The sequence below is a fragment of the Macrobrachium nipponense genome, chromosome 22 (assembly GCF_015104395.2).
Source record: "Macrobrachium nipponense isolate FS-2020 chromosome 22, ASM1510439v2, whole genome shotgun sequence".
Classification (NCBI taxonomy): domain Eukaryota; kingdom Metazoa; phylum Arthropoda; class Malacostraca; order Decapoda; family Palaemonidae; genus Macrobrachium; species Macrobrachium nipponense.
Genome location: NC_087213.1, coordinates 2,704,555 through 2,724,554, shown reverse-complemented (window position 1 = coordinate 2,724,554; position 20,000 = coordinate 2,704,555). Strand labels below are relative to the sequence as shown.

The 20,000-nt window shown below is 37.2% G+C and overlaps 1 pseudogene; it reads right to left on the bottom strand.

Moving 5' to 3' along the window:
- LOC135198443 (uncharacterized) overlaps nucleotides 1-20,000 on the bottom strand; it is a 157,582-nt pseudogene that overhangs the window by 63,813 nt on the left and 73,769 nt on the right.

Below are 20,000 nucleotides of genomic sequence, written 5' to 3'. Positions count from 1 at the left end.
GAGTGAAAAAGTATACGTAATTGTTAGACTTGAGGAGTGAAAAATAATACAAAATTGTTAGACTTTAGGAGTGAAAATTAATACAAAATTGTTAGACTTTAGGAGTGAAAATTAATACAAAATTGTTAGACTCATAAAGAAGTGAGTTTGAATAAAAAATTGCTAGGCTCGCGAAGAACTGGAAATCAATAGGAAATTGTTACACCTATAAGGAAGTGAAAATTAATAAATAAAGAAGTGGAAACCAAATACAAAATTGTTAGACTCACGACGAAGTGGAAATCAATACAAAATTGTTAGACTCACAAAGAAGTACAGATCAGTACAAAATTGTAACCCATAAAGAAGTGGTAGCCAGTAAAAAAATTTTAGAATCACAAAGAAGTGAAAACCAATACAAAATTGTTAGATTCGTATAGAAGTGAATATTAATAAAAAAAATTGTTAGACTCACGACGAAAGGGAAATCAATACAAAATTGTAAACTCACATCGAAGTGGAAATCAAATAAAAATTGTTAGAATCACAAAGAAGCGCAAACCAATAGAAAATTGTTAGTCTAAAAGAAGCGTAAACCTATAATAAATGGTTAGAATCGCAAAGAAGCGCAAACCAATACAAAATTGTTAGTGGTTAGAATCACAAAGAAGCGCAAACCAATACAAAATTGTTAGTGGTTAGAATCGCAAAGAAGCGCAAACCAATACAAAATTGTTAGTGGTTAGAATCACAAAGAAGCGCAAACCAATAGAAAATTAACGAGTCACAAAGAAGCGCAAACCAAAAGTAAATGGTTAGAATCACAAAGAAGCGCAAACCAATACAAAATGGTTAGAATCACAAAGAAGCGCAAACCAATACAAAATGGTTAGTATCACAAAGAAGCGCAAACCAATACAAAATGGCTAGAATCACAAAGAAGCGCAAACCAATACAAAGCTGTTAGAATCACAAAGAAGCGCAAATCAATAATAAATGGTTAGAATCATAAAGAAGCGCAAACCAATACAAAATGGTTAGCCTCGCGAAGTGGAAACCCATTTGCCCCATTGGAGCCTCATATTTGCCAAGCGGCCATTCTCAGCTGACACTGACGTGCTTTCTAACTGAAGAACTGGCCCGTTTAACAGCTCATGGAATTGCAGCAATGAAAGAGAAACTGCCCAGCAGTCAGAGTTAAAACCCTCCCTCGTAAAACTGAGATTGCTAACCTCTGCGTTGACTGCCCTTGATAAGCATATACGACCCTCAGCAGCGGGAGCTTTAGATCCATAAAGAGATACCAACCGTAGATGGCAACTTGGCAAGTGCCTTCACATGCTGTGTGGATGGCAGGGTATCTGTGAATACTAGGGTGATTCTATAGCATTCGCGCACAGAGAGGATGGGTAATGCATGAGGGTATTGTTTGCAAGAAATAGTATTGAAACTGCTTGCATGCTTTTGGAACTCGAAAAATTCAAGCAAAGATGCAAAGCATTGTTACCCGAAGACGATTTTTCTTGTATTTTGATAATTTACTTAAATTTTTATATGTTTATGTATTGATTCGTTAATTTTAATTTTCTTTTTCTAATAGTTAATGTCTTCTGTAACTTCTTTTCAATGAACGCTATATCTATGGAAGCTTGAATTTCAGGTCAGTTGTGGTGGACCCTGAGAGCTTGCCCTATGTAAATACGTTTAATTTTTTAAATAATAATAATAATAATAATAATAATAATAATAATAATAATAATAATAATAATAATAATAATAATAATAATAATAATAACACCAGCTAACTTGCAGTGGTACGAGCACCAACCTGAAGGAGTGATAGAAAACGATCAGGCAAAGATCCTCTGGGACTATGGTATCAGAACAGATAGGGTGATACGCTTAATTAGACCAGACGTGACGTTGATTGACAAAATCAAGAAGAAAGTATCACTCATTGATGTCGCAATACCATGCGACACCAGAGTTGAAGTGAAGGAAAGGGAAAAAATGGATAAGTATCAAGACTTGATAATAGAAATAAGAAGGATATGGGATATGCCAGTGGAAATTGTACCCATAATCATAGGAACACTAGGCACGATCCCAAGATCCCTGAAAAGGAATCTAGAAAAACTAGAGGCTGAAGTAGCTCCAGGACTCATGCAGAAGAGTGTAATCCTAGAAACGTCGCACATAGTAAGAAAAGTGATGGACTCCTAAGGAGGCAGGATGCAACCCGGAACACCACACTTTAAATACCACTCAGTCGAATTAGAGGACAGTGATAGACCAAAAAGAAAAAGAAATAATAATAATAATAACAATAATAATAATAACAACATATATTTTAAGACACAATAGCTCTCAATACAATCGCGGCGTTTTACTTTGTGTTTTAAAATTTATGATCCTTAATTACTAAAAACTAAACAGACCACAAAATTAGTGGTTACTCTAAACTATCCTCGCATGAATGTTGCTAGACTGGTTTGAAGTTTTAAAACTACTACTCAATCGTGGTGAAAATGTAATGCTTTTATAAGTCGCTGTCTAATGAGGGGAGTATCTTTTTTCTTTTTTTGGATGATTTCAACATCCAGGAGCATCTTCTTGAATTCCAGTCTGGGTACAAATCAATCGCTTCTCATGAATGTATAATTCTCTCTCTCTCTCTCTCTCTCTCTCTCTCTCTCTCTGACACACACAAGTGCACAGATTTTATGTTTTATGTGTTTTTGTGCAGGGCATAATAGTTTTAGATAAGATATATCCAAAGGCAGAGGAAAACTTTCCCACTTTTCATGATGACAGTAATTTTATGACGTCAATTTGAATCTCTCTCTCTCTCTCTCTCTCTCTCTCTCTCTCTCTCTCTCTCTCTCTCTCTCTCTCTCTCTCTCTCTCTTTGCCGACATAGTAGAATAACCTGGACATAGACGGGCTCCTTTGAAAACATTTGCCTCGAGATAGCAGAAAGAAAAACAAACCAATATATAAACAATACACGTAGTATTATTGCGAAATGTACGTTTTTGGCCAAAGCACTGACGTATATAGTTTCTCAGTGGGAGGAATTACAGAGATCTAACCTATAATAAATAAAACATTCTTCATAACTCTGCTTTTTGAATTTCTGACGAGACCTTTGGCGTTCAGGCAGCCCGTGGGCATTTCCGGTGTCCATTGATCTCTTATCACTGCAAGTCGTGGTCCTTTTCATATGAAATCGAGGTCTTTGGATTTCTTTAATATAATAGTTCTCGTATAACGACAGTGGTATTCTTCCTATGAAATCGATGTCTATCTTTCAAACGCAATTTACCGCGTATTCTTTAAAATCCAGTTCCTCTCGTGTGACAACGAGTGGGTCATCTTCTTATGATATCGAGGTCTTTACCCTTAAAACGAAACTTGTGTCGTGTCGGACGAGTGGTCTTTTTTAAACCTTTTTAAAACCCAATTCCTATGATATCACAACAAGTGGTGTTTTTCTTATGGTATCGAGGTCTTTACCCTGAAGACAAGTTCGCGACAAAAGCGCCAGCCAACGTCATATAAATTAGGTATTGCTCTGTTATCTTCCGAGACGCAGGACCCATACCTATAGGCGAGAGCCTGCCCTCATGGCAGACTAATGAAGTGACCAGCGGTCAGCCGCGTCGGTCATCAAACATTACCCCAACAGCAAAACGAGCGCTGTCTTTGAATCAGATGGGTTATTGTTGGAGACATATTATAACGGGCCGTTGCAGGAGGAGGAGGAGGACGCGCTGCCATAAGGCCAACCTAATCGAAGACGTATGCACCAACGGTTGAATCCCCGTATGGTAGTATTGCCGTCATTGCAACTCGCACTGTGCATTGTAAACATGACTTAAGGTTCTTAGCAGCAACCTTTCTCCTCCCTTTTACCATCCCTCCGTTTATATTCACTTCTTTCCATCTTATTCTCCATTTCTGTCACCCGCTCTTAACAGTGGTTTCATGGTGCAAACTGCGAGATTTTCCTCATGTTACATTTTTAAAGCATTCTTACTCTGAATTTCCCTCTCATCGCTGAATGATCTCATAGGTTCCAGCACTTGGGCCCCTGGCCTAAATTCAGTGTTCCATTCCATTCCACAGAAATAGAACGGGAACGAAGCCAACCGAAACTAGCTTCCATTGTACTGGAACTTGTAGAATTACAAATTTCAAGACACCATTGTTTGGTAAGACGACAGCGTTGTTATTTATAAGTAATTGGGGTGGAGGGGCCATTTAGATTAAACGGTCCTTGTGCTACCCTGAAACCTTAGATAAGGTTGAATGTGACGTTGAAAGAGGTAAAAGGTTTGATGTGGACCTGTGGACTAATAAATAGAGCCGTATTACACATATAAACAAGATGAATTGAATGACAAGGTAAGAATTTACGATTCAAAATCGCTAAATCTCTCTCTCTCTCTCTCTCTCTCTCTCTCTCTCTCTCTAGCGATCAGAAGTTTCTCCTGGATTTTAAGACAAGAGAAGTCGGTGTAATTTTCCTTCTGGAAGAAAATTGTCCTCAAGGGACATGACAAGATTTCCCTATAGAAAATTTTCCTCTGGACCAAGAGACCGTAAAAGCTTCTATTTCCTTTGGACAGAGATGATGGAAAATTCTCCTCAAAATCTAGGGCCAGCAGAATATTTTCGTCCAGAACAACATATGGACGATAGGGTAGGAAATTTTCCTCCTGATCGACAGTTCCTCGTTGAACGAGTAGGTAACATGCTCGATTACCGGTCTTAGGGGCCTGGTTCGATTTCCCGCTCTGCCGACAAGGAATCAGAGGAATGTATGTCTTGTGATAGAAATTAATTTCTCGATGTGGTTCGGATCCAACAATAGGCTGTAGGTCCCGTTGCTAAGTAACCAATTGGTTCTTAGCCACGTAGAAATATCTAATCCTTCGGGCCAACCGTAGGAAAGCTGTTAATCAGTTCAGTGGTCTGGTAAAACTAAGATATGCTTAACAGTGTAGATAATTTTCCTCCAGATCTACAGACTGCGGAAAATTGGCTTTTGGGCTGAGAAAGGTGAAAGATTTTCGTTTGGGTCGAGATATGGTAGAAAGTTTTCCTCCTGCTCAACATTTTCCTCCGGACCAAGAAACAAGAAAATTTTATTTTGGGCTGAGAGATGGATAAGAATTTCCTCTGGGTGAACAGACAGTATAAAATTTTCCTCTTGATCAGCAGAGGGTAGAAAATTTTCCTCTGGATCAAGACCCCACAGAAGATTTTTCTCAGGATTGAGTAATTTTCCTTCGGATCGAGAGACGGTACACAATTTTCCTCTGGATGGACAGATAGCATAAATTTTCCTCCTGATCATCAGAGGGAAGAAAATTTTCCTCCGGATCAATCAAGAGATTGCGGAAAATTTTCTTTTAGACTGAGAGATGATGAACTAATTTTTATTTGGATCGAGAGACAGTAGAAAATTTTCCTCTGGATGGACAGACGGTACAAAATATTCTCCTGGAGCGACAAACAGTAGAAAAATGTTAGTCTAATCAACCGAGGGTAGACAATTTCTTCCGGATCAAGAATCCACATAAAATTTTCCTTTGGATCGAGGGTTGGTACAAAATTTTCCTTTGGATCGAAAGACAGTGGAAACTTTCCCTTCGGATCAGGCTTCAGTTTTACACGCCTAGTGGATGACCTTGGGTAAAGCTCACTAACCCTTGAAACTAGGAACTGCGAGTTACTGGGAACTGGCTACCCTTTTATGTATTTAGCCACGGGCACAATTTGGAAATGCCTCTCGATCCCGGGAATATAGGGCTGCCTAGAATTTCCTCGTTTACGAATTCTAAGGATGAATTGTAGGTATGAAACTGGAATTAGGAACCATGAATCAAACTGGATCAAATGGAACAGGAATAAAATGAATTCAAAGGATATTGAGTAGAGATCTTAGCTGTCTGTGAATCACAATGCAGAGAAATGAAAAGAAAGATTGGAAAGGGGTATTCTGTATATTTTTTTCAGGAAGAACAATTTAGAATTGGTACAGGGGGACAAGGTATGACCTTAACGCCAAATGCAGAAAAGGCACTGACTGACATTAGAGCAGATAGCCTTAGATTACTGCTAGTAAGATTTAAATCACAACAATGCTGGAGACACATCCATATCTCCATTTTTGTCCCCTTCTTCTGTGCTAAGTAAGGACAGCAAAGCTCCAATCCCTTTAGCACCCAAATTTAAAGAACCTTAATTTGTCGGAGACAAGTTCAAAAAGATATGGCCTCGAGGTCATTGCCTCTGTGGTATTGATTAAATTTCAGTAGCCGAGACGCTCAGGCATCCTGCAGAATATGAACAAGAGGACATCGCCTGCGTACATGTTAATCAAGTGGTATTTTTACTTGGTGTTGTTTACGCAGTTGATCACTGAGTTTGCATTCTTTGCGACAATCGGCGGAGTTTTTGGTATTTAGTTTTCTCTACATGAAATGTTAGAGTAGCTCATAATCAGTGTTGCCAAAGCGCGGAGAAACTACCAAAAGTGCGGAGAAGATTCGAGGGGGAATCATTGAATGCAGAGCTGAGGTCTGCACTCCTCACGTATGCGGCGCTGTAGGTCCGCATAAATATATTTATGCTTTAAAAACTTTTTTCCATTAATAAAAATGATTGAAATTATATAATATTTTTGAAAATACTAATATTTTTGAAAAATGAACCATTTTCACTAGTATCGAGTGTTCACGCGCCAATATCAGATAATATGATCATGCGAACCGATTTTGACAACAGATGACGCGTAACCCAAACGTGATGTCTTACAATGCATTCATTCTTTAGGTCCAGCAATCTTCAATTTGCCTTTGTAAATATATATATAGGTTAGTAGAATTTGGTTAATTTGTTAATTAATCTTAGGGTGAAAACTGACTTACATTATTGTAAACTTAGTCATGTTTAATGAGTTTTTATTTATTTATTTTTTTTTAGAAAACAACTGCAAACATGTAGTATTAGGCAATTGCATTAGTAGAAGTAATTTAATTGATTATAACCGAATAAGTTTCGATATTAGTATGCTAGGAAGTGGTGTATTATAATTGTGGATTTTCTTTATATTAATGTAGCTTATTGATAGAAGAATGACCAATTATGATGTGCTCTTTTCCAAATTTTTGAAACGCATAGCCCTGAATAGGGCAATTATTTGGCTTAGGATTACCATATGTATGCCATAAAACATGCATAATATGCTGTCCATTCTCTTGGGGAAATATCTCTTTTCAAAATCTCCGGATCATAAAAAGTGGCATATAGACCTACATGTTTCATATCGTTTTTATCAGTTTGCAACGCTTATGACATTGATTTTAAGCCTAGACCTATGTTATGTATTAGGTTGTTTATTATCGTTATTACTTCAGCAAACGTTTTGATTTAACATACAGCATATTATCTAAAGTCACAAATGTGGCCTAAAAAAGAAAAGTAAGAATAAACTACTTATAAATATCGAAGGATTTATTGAGCTTGTCAACTTACTCTTTGGGGAACGCAAAGAAATGAATGAAAAGCAACCGTTTCTAGTAAGGAAATACATCTCAGTGCAGTTTTTTTTTCTTTTTGTAACTTCCCACTTTTTGCTGAAAAGTTTATGAATAAATGAACTTGCCCGTGTTCACTTTGTAGCCTAATTTACGCATCAAATCATATATAACAATCAACTATAAAACGATTATATATCTATATATATATATATATATATATATATATCTCGAATGTAATAAATCAGCTTCAAGACTGAACACTGCCCGCGTATCTCGTTCGATTCTAAATTTTACTATCATTTAAAGTTACGTAATGTTTCAAAAGACATGAGGCAACTGAATTTCGGAAAGGGGAAAATCTAACTAAAAAGGTTTAATTAGTAAACCCAACTCATATACCGGTAAAGATACGGTTAATATGATATAACCAGGGTGACTATTTCGTCTAGTTAGTGTAGCAAAATAACATTGCTTGGCCTTGGCAATTAACACTACACCTCCCGGTGCGGAGGTAGTTTCTCGGTGATGTGCGGACTTCGCGGCAACACTGCTCATAATCTCCTTTCCCTTGTTCTTTATTTATTTATTTATTTACGCGTCGCTTGCATTGCTTATACATGTTTTTCTATAGCTTTTGAAGCTTCGGAGATGGTCACTACAAGTCATATCATATTTACTGCTTCAGACGTCTTTAACACATCTCATTTGATTCTTATTTGTGAAGTGAGATATTTGGTTGCACAGGTCATAATCGTTATCATTATTATTGCCCCATAACTCGCTCCCTGCTTCTCCTGTAGTACAAATACGAGCTCATTAGGGATGTTCGCATAACGAGATACAAAAGCAAGATTGAATCTTAACGACGAACCTGAACAATAAGCACGTTTTAGCTCTGTATGACTTGCTTACTAATTCAAAAGCAAAAGATCCTTAGATGTTGGCATTCTGGAGGCTTTGCCACTGACTGAAAAACGCAAAGGTATGGCAGTGGTACGTGTGATGGTCGCTGGCTTCAATTTCTTGCAAACTTAATGACCTGAGGCTTTAAAAACAAATACTTCATTAGTATTCAAGATACCATATGCTTAGTAACGAGAGCAAAATATTATGATTGAGGGAACAAAAAAGTTCACTGGAAGTCCTAGTGGCTAAAAGCAGGATGTGTATACCTAAAAAACCAGGTAATCAACCCCATCCCCTTCTAGCTTTGGATGTGAGGCGTACTAATACCATACAGCATACTCTCGCATAATGAAAGGCACACATGCTGAAGTGCATTAAAAATGAGCATAGAAGTTAAACACATCTTGGCGTTATTTTGAGCAAAATCAAAGATGTAGTGGAGTGTTAAACATAGACATAAAAATGCTAAGGGTTAGAAAGAATTTTCTTCATAGTAGTGTTGGTGTGTTTGTTTTTCTGGAGTTGGCAGTAAACATCTGCAACAGCTGAAACGTTTTACTATTTTTGTTTTTGTTAATCAGAGCACCAAGTCCGACTTCAAGCTTCTCACGGGGCTGCTCGAGGGATTCTCTCCGATCGATGTTGTCCGAAGTCATTAGCAGGTTAGTGCAGTAGTTCACCGTAAAAGATTATCGAGTTTTTTTTTTTTCATTAAAAAAAAAAAAGTGGGAGGAATTTACACCAAGACAAAGTCCGGTCAAAGCGGTTGTGCTGCTATAGAGAGGGACAAAAGGAACGACCTGAATAGGCAATTTGACTACAGTCGTGGTAATGCTTCATGACCTTCAACACCAGTGTTCCGCGCCCCGCCGGAGACACAAGGTGGCAGTATTGACTAAAGAGACGAGCATTGATTTAAGAGACGAGTCACGTGGCTGGGAATGACATATAAATGAGAGGAGGGCCCTCTGTATTGGACCCTTAGCCTCAAACACGCAGCATCTGCGAGATACCAATCTCATGACGAGTCCTAAGAACACATAGCAAGTCGACATTCCGGTAACCATAGAGTCTGGTTTTCAGGGATTAAAAACTTTTCAGTTCGTCAAAAATGCCTCTCGTTTGTCAGGTAGACGTTCTGGCACGACTGGATACAATGAAAGGCGCTTTTCGCCAATTATAACTCTCAAAGGAAATCGATCATCCTTTGAAAGACGAAAAGAAAGAAAGAATAAAAAAACAGTGGCCTTTTGTCGGTTCCCTCTTTCTAAGGCTACTTTCGGCGACCAGTTCTGTGCTAATCGCCATTATTAAGAAAGATGGACAGGACCAAGTTTTTTTTTTTCCTCTACCCATTAGAGTTAATCTATGGAACCTCTTATATCTTTGTTACTTGTTCGTTTGTCGAGTTTCCCATGTAGATGTCGGGACTCTGATGCCACCGATGCTTTCTTGTTTTTTTTCCCCTGTTATTTTTACCCGTTTTCGTCTTTCTTCTAGCTATACTAGACACCTGGTAGCTGGTATTCATTGGTACCAACAGAAGGCCGTAAGCAACGAGAGAGAGAGAGAGAGAGAGAGAGAGAGCGAGCGAGAGAGATCATTGTCCCATAGACGCGGATTTATGTTCAGTATCAGTAACAAGCCAAGAGGCACTGGCATGTTATTTGATTCTCCCTAGTTGCCAACAACTAGGATAAGCATACCAACTGCAAGTAAGGGGGCGCCATAGCAGACTGTAATCTCATTTGGAATTCACAGCGGGGCTTCCATACCCCGATGCTCTGTGTATCTACGTATGTAGATACACCTCGTCTGCAGGTGTGGGCTTTCGTGTCTTTGTGTTTTTTTTTTCTCGTGTAAGTTTTCTTGATAAGGTATAGAAGGGAACATTCTTTGGGAAATATGGAGGATTAAGAATACTGTATACGTGGAATATTGGTTAATGAGTTGGTATTTTACTCTGGATGGATGTAATTTCTTTTGATGTTGCACTAAAGTACTGAATGAAAAAAATTATATATATATGAGTGTATATATATATAAATAATTCTCTCTCTCTCTCTCTCTCTCTCTCTCTCTCTCTCTCTCTCTCTCTCTCTCTCTCTCTCAATCCTATCTCTCATCATCTTCTCCTCTCCTCTCATTCTCTTCGCAACCTCCTCTCTCCTCCCTGGAGCAATTTGCCTTGCTTGTAACCAAATGAACTCCTGGGATCTTCCACTCCCCAGTATTGAAAAATTCTTTAAAGATATTTTCCTACAAAAAATTTCTCCGTTTTGCATGAGACATCCGGGTCAGTTTCCTAAAAATTCGTGGTGTTTCAAATGAACAACTGATTCTGCGGCTCTATTCTTTTGATTTACGAGTGTTTCAATGCTTCAAATGTTCAGATGATCAGCAATGTCCTTTGTTCTTTTCCCCCAAAATGTATAATGCTGATTCTACCAGAAGTGTCCCTGAATATTCTTTTGAATTTTTTGACGTTCAGATGGCCTCGAGACTCCTCATAAGAGTAAGAAGTCCTTAAAATACTAAGCCATTCCAAGGACCATCAACATTCGCAGACACTTTTCCTTATATTTATTTGATGATTCAAATAATTTGCAGTGTCTTTAAGCATTAGTCCTCTGATTTAAAGTCTTACAAATGGCTTTTGTCTCCTAAAGGACCATCAGTATCTTAAGATGTTTTCCTATTAATGTACTGTGTAATTCTAATAACGTGCAGTGTCCTTAAATATTTTCCCTTTAATTTAAGGTATTACAAATGGATATATTGTTTCCCAAAGGACTATCAGTATCCGTGAATACTTTTCCCGTTATGTGTTGAGCGATTCAAATAATTTAGTGTCCTTATGTAGTTATTCCTTAAGGGTAGGCTCCACTTTGGGGGGTGCCGATCGTAAAAAATATTTGCCAAAAATACACTAATCAAGACAGGCTAATGAAATTTTCAGGCATTATTAGCATTATAATAATGCATATTCCCTGTGAGTTTTATCATCCTACAGGGAAAATTAATGATTTTATGAAAAAAAATGTGAAAAAACGGAAATTTCCGGCCCCTCGTACTGAAGGTTATTTGGTGATTGGTGAGAAACTACAGTCTTGAATAGAAATTCGGTCTGACAGAATGTTAGTATATCCACCTGGAACATGCACAAAAAAAATTATCAAAATAGAACAGTAAATAAGCACGTAATAACAAAAAAAAAGAGCAACAACTTTGTAAGTTCAGCGAAAGCCCCGCCGAAATATCAGACTATAGCTAGGAAGAAATATTCAGGAAAAATTCAAATCTCGATTTAGGGACAAAACCTTTTGAGAGTTTGTAGTTCATTTCTTTTGATCTACATCAGTTCAAATCAGTGCCAGTCATTTTCTTAGGAAATATTCATAGTAAATAATTATTCTTCAGTGTTCACATGAGCTACAGTCAGTTTTTTTTCTTTTAGGAAATACTCGTCATGCATTATTATCCTGCAGCGTTCACGTGGCCTACGGTCAGGTTTTTTTTATTTTTTTAAATATTTTCCATGCATTATTATTCTGCAGAGGGCGAGCGTAATCTGAAAACAAGGGGTTGAACTGCCGTTATTCAAGGAGTCTGCGCACTACTGCTCTCCATATGGTCAACAGACCCTTGTTACGTAATGGCTGACGAATACCGAGTGTAGTTCTTACTGACGCCCAGATGAATATCTAAGAACCTCCAACAGCAACAGCAACAACCGTAGGTAGCCAGATTTACCAGACTCTCTCGACTGATGGTTAGAATGGCTTCGATTGTATCTGTTTATTCTAGGTAACCTTTATTTTTATTTATATCCATCGTTTTTTGGCTACTTACATTAAATATTTTCTACTTATTCCTTTTGGATGTCTTCATGTATAGATCGTGCGCAGTTATTTTCAGTATCAAGAGCTTTCAAGGTAAACTAACTTTTATGCACATACATACACACACATATGTAATGTATATATAATAATATGTGTGTGTGTGTGTGTGTGTGTGTGTTTATATATATATAATATATATATATATATATATATATATATATATATCTATAATATATATATATATATATTTGTGTGTGTGTGTGTGTGTGTGTGGTGTGTGTGTTTATATATATCTATATATTTATTTATATATGATATATATATATATATATATTTATATATATTTTATATATTTTATATATATATATATATATAATATATATATAGATATATATTTATATATTATAATTTATATATATATAGTTATATACTATATATATAATACACACACACACACACATTATATATATATATATATATATATATATATATATATATATATATATATATTGATGAGAGATGACGTATCTCTCCTCTCTCTCCTATCTCTCTCTCTCTCTCTCTCTCTCTCTCTCCTCTCTCTCACACACACACACACACACACACACACACACACATAGAATTAGCAACGAGGAACAGTGCTTAATGATCACTTTGCATTTTCTTTGTGAACTTATTTTTTAAACTTCCTTTATCATCTTTTCTTTTTGTTGCTTCTTTTGCTAATCTCCAAGGAATCCGATTGTTATCTTCCAAGATTATCACTAATTACTCACAAAGACCATGAGGCGTCATTGCCAAGAGCCGTTATGTGTACTTTTCAACGAAAGTAAAAAAAAAAAACAGAAGACAGGGAGAAGAGAAGGCTTCTTTTTCCTAGAAATAGAGATAGAAAGAAGCAGAAGCGTTGTATTCGTACAGTAAACAAACAGCAAAATGAAATGAACAATAGGAGAGTGCTTTTCAGCGAAAGTCAAAAGAAACAGAAGGAAGGGAGAGGAGAAGGCTTTCTTTCTCATAGAAATAGAAATAGAAAGAAGAAAGAGCGTTGTATTCGTGCAGTATATAGAAAAGAGAAAGAAATTATTAATAGCAAACACGCTTTTCCGCTACAATCAAAGATCGTATGAGAGGAATGAGAGGGAGAATATAAGTTTTCTAATTTTTCTTATAAAACATGATGATCAATTAGGAATGGATTTTCCAGCGAAAGTAGAAAGATGCATAAGAAAAGGAACGAGGGAGAACGTCATTTCTCACACCCCCCAAAAAAAATTGTAATAGGAATAGGATAAAAAAATGTTTAATAATGGACTCCTTTCTGAATTTCCCATTACTTTCCGCTACTTCTTTCAAATGAACACCATAACATTCTTTAGGAGCGGGAATTTCAAGTCAGGGGCCTGTGTGGGCTTGCTCCATATGAATAATAATAATAATAAATAATAATAATAATAATAATAATAATAATAATAATAATAATAATAATGAACTAAGGAACCTCGGTAACGAGGCTATAATATTGATAATCAAAAGCCACAGTAGTGTTAAAATATATTATTGTACAATGGTAAAAAATACAAGGAGAGACTTTCGGATACTGCTTCGTATCCTTCTTCAGTAGAATTGAAGAGGGACACGGAGCAGTATTCGAAAGTCTCTCCTTGTATATTTTTTATCATTGTGCAATAATACTTTTTAACACTACTGTGGCTTTTGATTGTCAATAATAATAGTTTCATATTGCAACCGCGAGGTTTTCCTCCTGTTACTTTTTAAGATAAACCTTTGTACCTGCAATTTCTCTTTCAGCGCTATATGACCCCATCGTAGGTCCCACTGCATGACCTCTGGTCCAGATCTTTTTAAGTTCCACCTTTCAGGAAAAGGCCGTGATGACTATCTTTAAACTTTAAACGGTATATCTCCATCGCGAATCCCACCACCCGTCAGTCTCTTATTCATGCAGATTGCTTTCGAAAGCATTGGGCCTGTGCATGACCGCCCCCGAAGGCAAAGTCGTGACTGCCCGAGAATTTGAACGAGGTAAAACCATATCATGAGGTGAGGACGTGTAATTTCATTAGGCGGGGAGGCACGTGCTTGTTTGTGCCTTCGGGTTACAGGGCACTTTGTGCCTTTTCGTACCCTTGGATTTGGTGGTGTTTGATTTTCATATTAAATGAGACGTTTTCGTTAATCGTTACTTGCAAAAATTTGGTTTGTGCTTGTTTGTTTTATTCATGAAGATTGCTTAAAGCTTTTTTTTTTTATGTAAAACGGTACTTGGAGAAGTTAAGTGTGTGCTTGTTTATTGTATTAAATGAGATGTTGCTTTCGCTAAACAGTGGTTGTAGAAATTTGATGCGTGCTCGTTTTTCGTTTTAAATTAAATGATTTCGTTAAACATTACTTGTAGAAATGAGGCGTGTTCTTGTGTGTTGTATTGAATGAGCTGTTGTTTTGCTTGTTGAAAGATGCGCAACAAGATATAGACAAAATCGACCCAAAGCGCGAGAAAAGTGAAGGTGAAAGGAAAACATTTAGATTTTTATTTGGGATTCTTTCCTACCTTCTAATATGTGAGCAAACTGGAAGGCAGAAAGAAATCCTAAATGGAAATCTAATTATTTGAGAAGTTGGATGGGCTTTAACACGGCGAATTTAGGCTTTGACCTATACTCTCTCTCTCTCTCATTTTCTTTTAGCTGAGCGTAAATATTCGCTTTCGCCAGTCGGACAGCTACCGTTAGCTCAAAAAATAACATAAGATAAATCAAATGGAATAAATAAATAAAATAAAATGCTCCTTTTATTGTTGGCTATCCCTGGTAGAGGATAATGTTATTTAGACCAGTAATGAAAACATATTCTTCGTGTTTGTCCTGAATTGCTAAGAAAAAGGCCACTGTATAGTAAAACCGAGTTTAACTGGGTGAATTTAGCAACAGGAGCTTTCGACCTTAACTAAGTAATTTAACTTTTTGTTCTCCGTTGTCTACATTATTTAGATGTTCGTGTATTTTCGTTTTTTCATCATCTTTAATAAATGTTTTACACACAAATATTCTACTCAGAAAAGGCGGTCAGTGTCAGATAACTCTACTATGTCCCGAGAATAAGACAGATAGATAGAGAGAGAGTCATTATAACAAGAAATTTACTTGTCAGAATGATGAAAAGGGGATAGGAAAATTTGACCCTGCTTCTTATATAGCAAGTGCTTTATTGTTAGCCAGAATATCCAAAACAAAAACACGAGAGAGAGAGAGAGAGAGAGAGAGAGAGAGAGAGAGAGAGAGAGAGAGAGAGAGAGAGAGAGAATATGTGTTCCTAAAGAAACATTTCACTTCTCTGAGAATATTATATATATGACTAAGCAACATTCTCATAGATAAGAATCCTCTCTCTCTCTCTCTCTCTCTCTCTCTCTCTCTCTCTCTCTCGTACAGTTATTAGATTCTCCGTGCGATCTTTATCAAGCGGTGAAAGTTCACTGGTGTAATGCTTCGAAGACATTTCTGGGCCGGACCTGATTTGCATGTTTCCAAATAGGTTTGTTTTCCTCGTGAGAGGAAATAATTCGATTCTATTGACTTTGTGGTTGGATCATTCTTAGAGTTTTATGTTAACGACATAATATTTTGTTTTGTTTTTCTTTACAATAAGATTTTTTACAAAGACTTCCATTTTCTGGAAATAACGGATTGGCTTTGTATTATGATAATTCTTAGAATTTTATGTTAGCAAGATAACCGTTTTTTGTTCTGCTTTATAATAAGATATTTTACAAGGACTTCCATTCTCTAGAAATAGTGTTTTTTTTTTCTAGTAAAACCCTCAGAAAATTTGTTTGTTATGACATAGCGTTCATTTTCCACATATGACAAGAATGACAAGAACTTTATAGAATTACCGACAAGTGGCGTTGTCTATCTTTTTCTTTACGAAGAATTACCTTTTTTAACTGTCAAGAAATAACTTCTTATTTGGGTTTGTTTTATGATACCTTCCTTCATAAAAAATTATCCTCAGTGTATAATAGCAAACCCTTATGAGAGGAGGTTAGAAAATATATTAAGACATTCATAGATAAGATACCTTTTGCAATAACTACATTTTCTGAAAAATAATAATTATTTTATAATATACACTTATGGCAGGACCTTCGTAGAAAAAATGCCCTTTTTAGTAACTTCGTTTTGCAAGACATAATCCTTTACAATAGCAAACCCTTAGGACACGACCTTGATAGACGAAAGACCTCTCTTTTTTAAATAACCAAGCCTTATGACAGGACCTTCATAGAAGAGTGACATTTTGTTAGTAACAATCTTTTATGACAGGACCTTCATAGACGAATGGCATTTTTTAATAACAAACCCTTATGACGGGACCTTCATAGAAGAATGACCTTTTTTTACTAACAAACTCTTATGACAGGACCTTCATAGAATATTACCATTTTTAGTAACAAACCCTTATGACAGGACTTTCATAGAAGAATGATATTTTTTCGAAAACGAACCCGTATGACAGGACTTTCATAGAAGAATGATCTTTTTTCAAAAACAAACCTTTATGACAAGACCTTCATAGAAAATTACCTTTTCTAATAACAAACTCTTATGGTAGGACCTTCATAGAAAATTACTTTTTCTAATAACAAACCCTAATGGCAGGACCTTCATAGAAAATTACCTTTTACTAACAAACCCTTATGACACGACTTTGGCAGAAAACCCGTTTTTGATAACTTCGTTTTTAAAAAAAATTAAGCCTCCTCATTTTTATAAAATAAAACCTTGAAAATTAATCGAAGAGGCGGATTCTCATGACCTCCAGAACTATTCTTGTCCGAACTTCTGTCGTCTCAGTTATGACGACGTCTTAAGTTACAGTTTATTGGGGGCATTCCTTGAAGCTACTCATTCCAAACACGGCTATCAGAGCGATCAATGATAGCGCGCGTCAATTGATGTTCATTGACGACCGGAGTCTGTTTGCTTGCATCCGTTCATCTGGATTATCATCCAACTTTAATAGCGGGAGGAGAGGGGGGTGGGAGGAAGGGGAGGGTGGAGTATATTTGTTTCTTGTAATTAGCTGGTTTGCCAGTCGTGGAAAAGGTGGAGGTGGGGTTGTTTTTGGTTTGTACTATTGAGGTAAATTGCAGTTGTAAATCTGCTTGCATATACATGTAGACTTGTTTGTATATACAAATATGTATAGAAGTTCAAGTTTTTCGTGCATGATCAATTGATCTAACCTCCTTTACGTAACAAAGCCGATATTAGCGTGAAATATATTACAACCATTGCGTTGGGGCTAAATATTCTCGTGTAATTTCCTTTGAAAAAAAAATGACAGTTATTTTATGATAATCTTTGCTTGTCCAGCGCATTCCGCCACTCAGACTGACGAAGGGGAGTAAAAATAAAAAAAATAAAAAAGAAATACAAAAAAAAGAGAGATAAAATAGAGGACTGGGTACTTACGGAACGAGGAACCTGACAGGCCATGCCAGGAGGCCGTATTTAGAGGGATCCGCGTGAGCTCCGCATACAGCTAATTGAGCACAACTCTCCGTGTCCACGACGTTGGGGAGTCCCGCTAAGGACTCCGTCACTAGAATAGTTAATAAGGACTCCTGATAGCTCGTCTCCCCTCTCGAGGAGCCGAAGTCCCTCCCTTCGAAGGCTCCGGCCTGGGTGGTCGTGTAGATGGCCACGCCCAGGCCGCCCAGCAGGAAGAGGGCGACGAATGCCAGGGCGCCGAAGGCCTGGAGGTCCATGCCCGCCGCCGAGGTGTCGCTGGCACCGGGCAGCGTGAAGGAGAAGAGAGGAATCGTGAAGGCGACGGAAGTGTTGAAGGCCGCCGCTTTGTCGTAGTTGAGGAAGAATCGCGCCTGGCGTTCCGAAGGGGCGTCGTAGAGGTCCTTCACGGTGTCTTCCATGGCCCCCCCAGCCTCTGCCCCCGTTGGGCAGCTGCCCACCAGCAAAAGTACCGCCACGACTGCGTACCAAAGCATCACGCCTGTAAAAGAACACAACGTAGTAGATAACGTTAGAACGAGATGTAAACATTGGTTATGCTAAAGAAAGAATTCTACTGACGTACTTTGCTACATACATCAATAAATATTGATCAGAATTACTGTTACCTTCATTTCCAAGGAAAGGCAAGCTTATAATTTTTTTATTTTTCTTGATTAAAATCAGCCTCATTGCTGGCCTTAGGAATGGAAAAACTTTGTTCATGCAGTTTTATATAATGAGAGGATATCTTTCCATTTAGTTTTAATGAGGCATTCAGATGAATGGAACTAAGAATTTGTCTGGGTGTGAGCAGGATTCAAAATAGTATTTATTAAACAGGCACAAAGAAAGGTCCTGTTTGAGATCGTAAGTCTATGCCCGTTGTTCAAGCTGTTTCTGGGTCTTGGCGCGCCGGATTCCCAGTAACAGGAAAAAAAAAAATCTCTTTAAACTTGTCTAGATAAATCCCCTCGTATAAAAGGAAGGCTACTTCAAATGGACGCAATTTGTAATCACAGTTACCTCAGAGCCAAATTTAAGACACACAGAGATACGCTTGAACCAAATTTGAGATACCCGTTACCACTGGTACTTTAAAGCTAAATTTGACACGCCTGTCATCACTGATATTCTGGATCCAAACTTGACACACCTGTCATCACAGGTACTTTGGAGCCAAATTTGACACACCTGTCATTACTGATGATACTCTGGTTCCAAATTTGACACACCTGTCATCACAGGTACTTTGGAGCCAAATTTGACACACCTGTCATTACTGATGATACTCTGGTATCAAATTTGACACACCTGTCATCACTGATTCTTTGGCGCCAAATTAGACCCACCTGTCATCACTGATACTTTAGAGCCAAATTTGACGCATCTGTCATTACTGATGATACTCTGGCGCCAAATTTGACACACCTGTCATCACTAATACTGGCGCCAAATTTGACACACCTGTCATCACTGATACTTTAGAGCCAAATTGACGCACGTGTCGTCACTGGTACTCCAAAACTAAATTAGAGGCACCTGTCGTCACTGGTACTCTGAAGCCAAATTAAATTGGACGCTCGGAGGTCTGTACGATACGCTGACAAGATTATTTTCATGGTTAGCAAGAATTCGAAAACAGCAGAAAATTAGTAAGAGATCTATGCTAGCCTTCCCACATTATGTATTTTTGTTACAATAAAGCCATAAAGACCTATGGAAAATTGGAAAAAAAAAAAAAAAGAGACTGTCTCCAAACACTTTTTTTTTGGCCCCATTTTATGGGATTTGAAGCTGTAAACCCTTTTTAAAAAATGCTTAATACAAATATATCCTTCTCATATAATATATAAAAAACATTCTTATAGCAATTGTATACAAAGATCCTTGTACGGATTGTGATATATTTGACTTAGGTTAGACCAGTAAATAATTAAATACTAGATGAAAACAACACTTATATTCAGTAAGGACATGTCAGACTAATATTGCTGTATTTTGGCATCTAAGTGAAAAGTCCCACAGAATAAATTAGATACAAAGAAATGTAATATTACGAAGTAATGAAACAATTTCCAAGAACTTGTTGGAATCTCATATAATTCGGTTGACCTGGGAGAATAATTCCAATCTAAGCCCAGGATTATTTTCTTTTGATCCTGTAATAAAACATATGTTCCACAAGG